Source organism: Eriocheir sinensis, chromosome 66 (assembly GCF_024679095.1).
Source record: "Eriocheir sinensis breed Jianghai 21 chromosome 66, ASM2467909v1, whole genome shotgun sequence".
Classification (NCBI taxonomy): Eukaryota; Metazoa; Arthropoda; class Malacostraca; order Decapoda; family Varunidae; genus Eriocheir; species Eriocheir sinensis.
This window is the reverse complement of record NC_066574.1, coordinates 6961769-6971740: the sequence shown is the minus strand read 5'-3', so window position 1 is coordinate 6971740 and position 9972 is coordinate 6961769.

Genomic DNA, 9972 nt, shown 5'->3' with positions numbered 1-9972 from the left:
AGTTCAAAGACCGCTATTACCGACGCCCAAAAGATCTCCTCTGTGTGTGTGTGTGTGTGTGTGTGTGTGTGTGTGTGTGTGTGTGTGTGTGTGTGTGTGTGTGTGTGTGTATTTACCTAGTTGTATTTCCCATCGCCAAGAGCTCTATAAATGGGTCCTTAGGTTAATTCTTACGACTACACCAGGACACAAAAAGAAGAGTTCAAAGACCGCTATTACCAACGCCCAAAAGATCTCCTCTGTGTGTGTGTGTGTGTGTGTGTGTGTGTGTGTGTGTGTGTATTTACCTAGTTGTATTTCCCATCGCCAAGAGCTCTATAAATGGGTCCTTAGGTTAATTCTTACGACTACACCGGGACACAAAAAGAAGAGTTCAAAGACCGCTATTACCAACGCCAAAAAAAGCCATCTCCTCCAGCCTAACCTACTGCAGGCTGTTCGCGTCCCGGGCCGGCGGCGGGGGACTGGCGGCGGGGTAGGGGAGCCGGCAGTGATTGAATAAGCTGCCCACCGCTCCGGATGATTGATTTCTCGCCTCTTTGGGTAACCCGTGGCGCGGCGTGGACCCCGATTCATTTCAGTTTTTAAAATGCACGTATATTTACGGGCCCGTAGTGTGACTGAATGAAGCTGTGAGGTGAAATAAATAATGTATACGTGAACCTATACATGGAAGCGGATGAGAGAGTACGCGTTGAATATCGTAGTTGTATTTTTTAATGTATTTCAAGAATGGACGTTTTATATAGGCCCTGGGTGTGACCGGATGAAGCTGTGGGGTAAAATAGATGGATATATGTATACGTAAACTTATACATGGAAGCGGCTGAGAGAGTACACGTTGAATATCGTAGTTGTATTTTTCAATGTATTTCAACAATGGACGTTTTACATAGGCCCTGGGTGTGACTGGATGAAGCTGTGGGGTAAAATAGATAGATATATGTATACGTAAACTTATACATGGAATGGGATGAGAGGGTACGCGTTGAATATTGTAGTTGTATTTTTTAATGTATTTCAACAATGGACGTTTTATACTCCTCCTCCAGAAATTGACCTCTCTTGACCACTCCTCTTATCTCTTTTTATAGGGGCAGTGATTTCCGGGCTTTTCTTTAATGTCTTCTCTTTTTTTTTGGCCTTGAGCTGTTTCCTTTACTGTAAAAAAATGATACAGGCTTGGATTGAGTAAATAAAGCCGTGTGTTAAAATCAATAGATACATAGAAGCGTAAAACCAAAAATAGAATTGAATGAGAGAGTAGACGTTGAATATTGTAGGTGGAAATATATATGAATGTCCAATTATCCTTCATTCTATTATTTTTTTTTTTACGAATTTTGACAATGAACAAAGACCTGGAATATGATTTAAATGAAGGTGTGTGGTTAGATGTATTAGTGGAAGGTGCAGTAAGTGGAATAGACATATGAGTGCACGGTGGACAAGTGGATGAGTGGATGAAAGAGTAAGTGGATGTAATCGTGAAATGGTAAGCCAAAATCAATGGATAAGTGGATAAGTACGTGAGTGGAAAGATGGATGAGCAGCTAAGTGGATGACTGGATATGTGGATGAACAGCTGAGCCAAGGTGGAGGTGAATAGATGCTTGATGGGTGACTGAAAAAGTGGATGAATACAAGACTGGAAAGATGGATGATTAGCTAAGTGGATAGGCTGAGTGGATGAACAACTGGATGGTTTAATAGTCTAATGCTCGGGTGGGTGAAAGGATGAGTGGATGTGGTAGTGGATTGGTAGGTGGAAAAGTGGTTCGGAATGTGACTGGGTGACGGGCTTCGATGATGGAGTAAGTGGAATAGACATGTGGGTGGGGTGGACGAGTAGATGGAAAAATAAGTGGATGTGGTTGTGGATTGGTCGGTGGAAAGGTGGTTCAGTATTAGGTTGGCTGGCTAACTGGGTGACTGGGTTCGATGTATTGGTGGATGATGGAGTAAGTGGAATAGACATGTGGGTGGGGTGGACGAGTGGATGGAAAAATAAGTGGATGTGGTCATGGATTGGTAGGTGGAAGAGTGGTTCACTATGTGCCTGGCTGACTGGGTGACTGGGTTTGATGTATTGGTGGATGATGGAGTAAGTGGAATAGACATGTGGGTGGGATGGACGAGTGGATGGAAAAATAAGTGGATGTGGTCATGGATTGGTAGGTGGAAGAGTGGTTCACTATGTGCCTGGCTGACTGGGTGACTGGATTCGATGTATTGGTGGATGATGGGGGGATGGAAGAGTGGATGGAAAAATAAGTGGATGTGGTCATGGATTGGTAGGTGGAAGAGTGGTTCACTATGTGCCTGGCTGACTGGGTGACCGGATTCGATGTATTGGGGGAATTTGGAGTGGGCGAACGAGACATGTGGGTGGGTGGGTGGAAGGGTGGAAGGTGAGGGGAAGGAGGGTTGAGGGGGTTGGGCGGGCAGCTGCCTGAGCCACGATACGAGCGAGAGAGGGGGAAAAAAAACCTGCCTATTGATTCCTGCCGCGGGTAATGGATGCCGCTGGGAGACCTTTTTATTTTTGTTTGGGGTATAGCTGTGGATATTTTTTTTTCATTCGTGTGTGTGTGTGTGTGTGTGTGTGTGTGTGTGTGTGTGTGTGTGTGTGTGTGTGTGTGTGTGTGTGTGTGTGTGTGTGTGCGCGTGCTAATTGCTTTCCATTACAGGTATTTCTCTCATCCAGGTATTGCTCGGTTATTATTATTATTATTATTATTATTATTATTATTATTATTATTATTGTTGTTGTTGTTGTTGTTGTTGTTTTTCTTCTTCTTCTTCTTCCTCTTCTTCTTCTCGTTTTCTACGCTATTTATTTTTGTTTTTCTACTGCAACATTACACAAAAACATTTTCTTTCAGTAAGCAAAATTTTAGAATACGTCATTTTCCATATAATTCAACGGACATAGTAGTAGTAGTAGTAGTAGTAGTAGTAGTAGTAGTAGTAGTAGTAGTAGTCATTGTTGTTCTTGTTCCTGTCGTTGTTGCAGGGGCTCAGGTTGTGTGAAACTCGGCTGGTGGAGACCCAAGACTTTATTCAATAGTTTCCGGGGGGGACTTTTTTATTTTTATTTTTTATTCGTAGTCTTGTTTTTCAGCTTCAACGGATGATGGAGAGAGAGAGAGAGAGAGAGAGAGAGAGAACGGTAATAAGAGTCGTCAACAAAATTAGCTGAAAAATGAGCTGCCTCGTACCTACTCTCTCTCTCTCTCTCTCTCTCTGAGGAATAAATGGAAAAAATGGAACAGGAAGTGGAGTAGAAAAAAGTGAAGGGAGTGAAAGGAAAGGGACGAGAGAGAGAGAGAGAGAGAGAGAGAGAGAGAGAGAGAGAGAGAGATTAAGGCAAAGAAGATTTCAACTTTTAGGGACTTTATCGTCTCCCTTATTATGCTTTACGAGGGCCATTCACACACACACACACACACACACACACACACACACACACACACACACACACACACACACACACACACACACAAACACAAACACACACACACCTCTGTAGATTCTTTTTGGGAGCAGGGAGTAGCGGGCTTTTTTATTATTATTGTTTACTTTGTTTGTGCCCTTGAGCTGTATCCTTTGTTGTAAAAAAAAAAAAAAAAAAAAAACACGTCAGCGCTCCCAGTATCTTTTTGCAGAGTCTCCCATCACCCTGTTCACCCTCAGCCTCACTCTTACTCTCGTTACTATACTTTCCCTCTTCCTCTCTTTCACCCTTTTCCTCTCCCTCACCCTCTGCCTCACCTCACCCCTTGGGATACACGAATAGACTGCCTGATTGGTGTGGCTCTGTCCTATACAGCGAATCATGTCACACCGGTACTCCCTGCACGTTCTTCATTGCTTCATTCGTGTTGCTGGGTACCCTCTCCCTCCCCTCTCATACGTGCCTGCAAACACTACATACATACTAAATACTGAAAGAAAATGAGGACCAAGCAGTTTGAGTATTCGACTGGAAACTAAGAAACAACGATATGAAGAAGATAAGAAGAAACAGCCAAATTCGGGAGCCGTTGCAAAGGCTAAATCCCGGCGACCATGCTAGACTTGGACAGGGCAGATCCTTGGCACCTCTTAAACCACCTTATGAGAGAGCACTTACCTGGTTCCAAGAGGAGAAGGAGGAGGAGGAGGAGGAAAGAGAAGACAATAAGAAAAAAAATAAAGAAAAAGAGTAAAATATATGAAAAAGGAGTCGAGTGAGGCTTCCATCTCTTCCTCCCGCAGTACCAATAGTAACATGCCACCTGTTCAGGACCCCACTTCACGTATATCCGCACCACCCATACCTGCTTTCTCCCTCCCTCCCCCTCCCCCACACCCACAGGACACACCACCACATCGCATACATACCCGCACAGACAGACACAGACTTAGATCCTATTGAGATGAGGCTTATCAACTCCTCCCAGAACATATGATCATCCCTTACTGATAACATGCGATAAGAAAATGAGAGAGAGAGAGAGAGAGAGAGAGAGAGAGAGAGAGAGAGAGAGAGAGAGAATAAAGCAATATCAAGGAACAAAGGAGACAAAAGAAGGGCTGTTGACGGTTCTAGATGGGGCGAAGAGGTCTTGAATGGGAGGCCGAAGACAAGGAGGAAAGACTGCAGTTAAGGCGAGGAGGAGGAGGAGGAGGAGGAGGAGGAGGAGGAAAGTAGGGAAGAAGGAGAAGGAGGAAGAGGAGGCAGAGAGAGCATGAGGAGAAGGAGGGAAGGGGAAGAGGAGAAAGAGAAAGAATGAAAACGAGGAAAAAGGAGACAGAATAGAAAGATGGAGGAGAAAGAGAAAGGAAGAGGGATAGTAAGGAGAGGAAGGAGGAAGGAGAAGAGAATGGGAAGAAGGAAAAAGAAATATGAGGAAGGGAGAGGAGGAGGAGGAGTAAAAGATAGAATAAGGAGGGAAGAAGAGAAAGGACAAGGGTTAGTAAGGAGAAGAAGGAGGGAGAGGAGGATGGGAAGGAGAAGGAGAAATGAATATGAGGAAGGGAGAGGATGAGGAGGAGGAAGAGGAGCAAAGAAAGAAGGAGGAGGGAAGAAGAGAAAGGAGGAAGAGAGGCAAGACAGGGCAAGGAGAAAAAGGAGGAGGGGAAGGAGAAGGAGAAAGGAATATGAGGAAGGGAGAGGAGGAGGAGGAGGAAAAGTAAAAGAAAGAAGGAGGGGAAAGAAGAGAAAGGAGGAAGAGAAGTAAGACAGGGCAAGGAGGAAAGGTGGAGAAATGTTTTAATATTATCGTTTTAAATTCATTGCTCCATTTTTTTTTCTCTGCATCTTCGTGTTTTTCTTTATTTCGTTTTCTTTATACTAGTTTTTTATATTTTGGTGAGTTTTTGGTACATAGAATTTGGTGTTAATGATCTTTTTTTTTTTCTCCGTTCTCAATATCAGTTTTTTATTTAATTTTGTTGTATTTATTTTCACTTTTCTTTTGCTAAATTTCGTTTTATTTATCTTCCCTTTTTTTTGTTATTGTTTTTTCTTTTCTTTTTTTTTCTCGTGGGAGGGGGGTGCGTGTGTGCGTGCGTGCGTGCCGGCGTGAGTGCGTGTGTGCGTGGATTAAGACAGCGAGGCAAATAATCTTTTTTTTTTGTAATCAGCCGAAGAAAAATATGCAAAAGTTTGTGTTTTTATCCCCCGGCCCGTCACACGAGATGCCTTCCTCCCCCCCCCCTCCCCCACCCTCCCCCACCCACCCACTACCACCACCACCATCACTAACACCACCATCACTACCAACAACACCACTACCACCACCAGCACCGTCCCTACTACCACCACCAACAACAACAACAACAATATCACACAACCACCACCATCAACACCACCAACATCAACAGCAACAACACTTAACAACATCTCCATCTACACCAAAACCACCACCACGACCGCACAAAACCGCAACCAGTCATCATCATCATCAGCAGGAACAGCCATTATCATTCCTCTGCATGATAAAGATCTTTCCCCATTGTCCTCCACTTCCCTCTGCCTGATGTCAGTGTCCTCCATCTCGCTCCGGCAGGCTCGAGTTTCATCTCTCCACCTGGTCCTCTGTCCGCCCTGGCTTCTCCGTTGCTTCTTGTTTTGCCTGTCTGTTCCTTAGGTTCACTCTGTTTCCAGTTCCATAGACGCACTTTATGACTTGCCCTTCTATCCCTTTCATTCCCTTCTTTTCAGTCCTGCTTCTCTCCCTTTCCTTCCCTTTAGTTCCTCCCCACCTCCTTTCCTTTGTTTTTTCTTCCCTTCCCTTTTCTTCCATTCCCTCCCCACCTCCTTTCCTTTGTTTTTCCTTCCCTTCCCTTCTCTTCCCCCTCCTCCTCCTCCTCCTCCTCCTCTTTGCCAGAAGCTTGGTACTTTACTTAATTACTAAGTGTCCCCCTGACTGAATGCATTGGTCACCTTGGAGTCTTATCTTCTTCTTCCTCTTCTTTATCTTTCCCCCTCCACCCCCTCCTCCCCCTCCACCCCCTCCTCCTCCTCCTCCTCCTTGCCAGAAGCTTGGTACTTTCCTTAATTACTAAGTGTCCCCCTGACTGAGTGTATTGGTCACCTTGGAGTCTTATCTTCTTCCTCCTCTTTATCTTCCCCTCCTCCCCCCTCCTCCTCCCTCTCCCCTCCTCCTCCTCCTCCCATAATTCCTTCCCCTTCAGTCTCTCTCCGGCATATGACCACAGATGTTGCGCCGACTAAACGAAACTTTCCAACTTTTCCTTCTCCACTTCCTCCTCCTCAGCGACCCTTTGTGTTAACGCCCTGACCCCGGCGCCTCAGGGACCTTACAGTTTATTTACCTCTTTAAAGAATACTGAACGGTCGAATTTTCTTCTCCTTTACCTTCCCCTCCTCTCCTTTTTTCCTCCTTCTCCTCCTCTTCTTCCTAATCTCGTCTAACTTTTTTTTTTCTTCTTTTACTTCCACGAGTTTTCCTTTTTTTCTACTTTCATTTCTTATTTTCTTTTCTTTCCTTCTTATTCTTAGTCTTCTTTTTCTTCTTCTGTTACTATTTCTTCTTCGCCCTCTTCTTAATCTTTTATTTACTCTGTTTTTTTTGTTTGTTTTCATATTTAATTTCTTGTTGTTCTTGTTCTCGTTTTTGTTCACCTGTTTGTCTTTGCTTTGTTCTTCTTCTTCTTTTCCATCTCTTCCTCCTCCTCCTCCTCCTCCTCTTTAACAATCCCCCTAAACCGTCTCCTCCATGGCTGCTTCGCTCTGAGGTTTCGCTTATTTAAGGGTCTTTTGTGGGGTTATAGAGGTTAATGAGGGGGCTGGTGGGGGGTTAGGGTAGAAGGTTAAGGGGTAGAAGATGGATATTGCTTTAGTAAATTGTAGGGGAGGGAGAGGAAGGAGGGAGCGAGGAGGGGTAGGGAAAGAGGGAAGAGAGAGAGAGTGCGTGGGTGGAAGGGAGGAGGGAAGAAGGAGGAGGAGGAGGAGAAAGAGGAGGAGGAGGAGGAGAATAATTTGTGTGATGTGAATAGGTAAAGAATAGAAGGGAAAAATGAGGTTAAGTAGTGTTATGAAGAGAAGGGAAGGGAAGGAAAAGGGAAGGAAAGGAGGTGGGGAGGAACTGAAGGGGAGGAAGAGAAGGAGAACTGAAAAGAAGGGAAGGAAAGGGATAGAAGAAACTGAAGGAAAGGGAAGGGAGGGAAAGGGAACTAAAAAGAAGAGAATGAAAAGGAAAAGGGAAGAAACTGAAGGGAATTAAAGGAAGGGGAAGATAAATGAAGGGAAGAAAAGGAAAAAAAGGGAGGGGAAGAGAAATGAAGGGAAGATAAGGAAAAAGAAGAGAGGGAAATGAAGGGGAAAGGAAAGGAAGATTTAAGAGAAAAGAAAAGAAGTAAAAGATAAACTAAAGATAAGAAAATAGATAAAAAGAGAGAGAGAGGGGAAAGGAGGGGAGGGGAGGGAAGGCAAGGGAGGGAACGGTAGTGCAGGGGAGGAGAGGGAAGGAGAAGGGAGAGGAAATAATAAATGGAAGGGGAGGAGAAGGGAGACAGCGAGAAAGAAATGGAGCAAAAGGGAGAAAACAGGAAAGCGAAACGGATTTATAGAGTAGAGGAGAAAATAAGAGAAAATGGATGATAGGGAGGGGATGATAACAGCGCAGGAAGAGGAGGAGGAGGAGGAGGAGGAGGAGGGTCTAATGGGAAGGGAGATTAAGAAGCGGTCGAGAAAAGCGTCCGAATGGAAGGAAACATTTTGCGAGGAGAAAAGGAGGAAGAAATGAAGGCTTTAAATTGTGTGTGTGTGTGTGTGTGTGTGTGTGTGTGTGTGTGTGTGTGTGTGTGTGTGTGTGTGTGTGTGTGTGTGTGTGTGTGTGTGTGTGTGTGACAGATGGACATTCAAGCAGACAGATAGACAGACAGACAGACACACCAAGAAATCTTCCTCCTCCTCTCCTCCCCTTCCTCCTCCTCCTCTTCCTCTTCCTCTTCCAGCAATCTCCACCACATCACAGTCTCTACCTCTCATTCCCCTCCTCCTCCTTTATCCCTCTCCTCCTCTTCCCCTCACCTTCCTTCTTTTCCTCCTCTTCTTCTTCCTCTTCCTCTTCCAGCAATCTCCACCACATCACAGCCACAACCTCTCATTCCCCTCCTCCTCCTTTATCCCTCTCCTCCTCTTCCCCTCACCTTCCTTCTCTTCCTCCTCTTCTTCTTCCTTTTCCTCTTCCTTCAATCTCCACCACATCACAGTCCCTACCTCTCATTCCCCTCCTCCTCCTTTATCCCTTTCCTCCTCTTCCCCTCCCCTTCATTCTCTTCCTCCGTTATCCTTTCAATTCCTACTACCTCGAGGAACGCCACGCGGAGCCTCCCCAGCGCCGTACCCAGAAACTCCCTCCACAATTTACCTCTATGGGCTAAGTCTGACCGTCCGCCCCTCTGGCTCGACCCGTCTTACCTTATTGCCGCCGCTAACCAAGAGCCAAGACTTATTAGGTTCGTATTGTTAAACGCCTCCACCTCCCACATCAACTACTCCCAAAGGCCGAAAAGGAGATCAACCGAATTTTAACGACTATGTTTTTAGGTTCACGGTACAGAAGAAGGGTCAGTCTACCACCAGGGTCATAAAACTACCCAAGGAAATGACCCAAACTCTCATGAAAGCCTCGTGAGATTGGGCACAAGAATGTTTAAAAATATAGCCCTGTGGAATGAGCAAGATTGGGCTATGTAGAGTGTAGCTGTGTAGTTCAAGTTAGAAGGTTACCTCACTCCTCGTATAGCATCCTTGTCTATATGTAATGAGTTTGCCATGAAATCCCAACTTTCCTCGCCACGCAGAACAGAAGGCGAAGGTACGGTTTGAACTTCCGGTTGGGGAATAAAATGCTTTCTCATATCCTGTAAGACTCTTGTTTCACCTCTTGTCCTCATTCAAGTTTTCTTTTTTTATCTTCTCTTCCTCTCGTCCATTGTCTCTCCTTCGCTTTCTCTAACTCTTCCTTCCCTCTTGTCACTCACTTCTCTTTCTTCCCTTTTCGTTCTATAATTTCTATCTCTTTCCCTTTTTTTCTGCCTCCTTCCACTTGTCCGTCAAATTCGCTCTCTTTCGCTTTCTCTAACTCCTCTTTCCTCTTGCATTCCCTCGCCAGTCTTTTTCTCTTCTCTCACTTCTCTTTCTTTTCTTTTCGTCCTGTAATTTCTATCTCTCTCCCTTTTTTTCCTCCTTTCTCTTGCCCCTCAAACTCCCTCTCTCTTTCGCTTTCTCTAACTCCTCTTTCCCCTTGCATTCCTTCGCTAATCTTTTTCTCTTCTCTCTCACTTTACTTTCTTCTCTTTTTGTTCTATAATCTCTATCTCTTTCCCTTTTTCTGCCTCCTTCCTCTTGCCCCTCAAATTCGCTCTCTCTTCCCGTCTCTTCTCTCTCTTTTGCTTTCTCTAACTCCTCCTTTACTCTATCTTTCCCTCTCTGTCTGTCTATGTACTTTTATT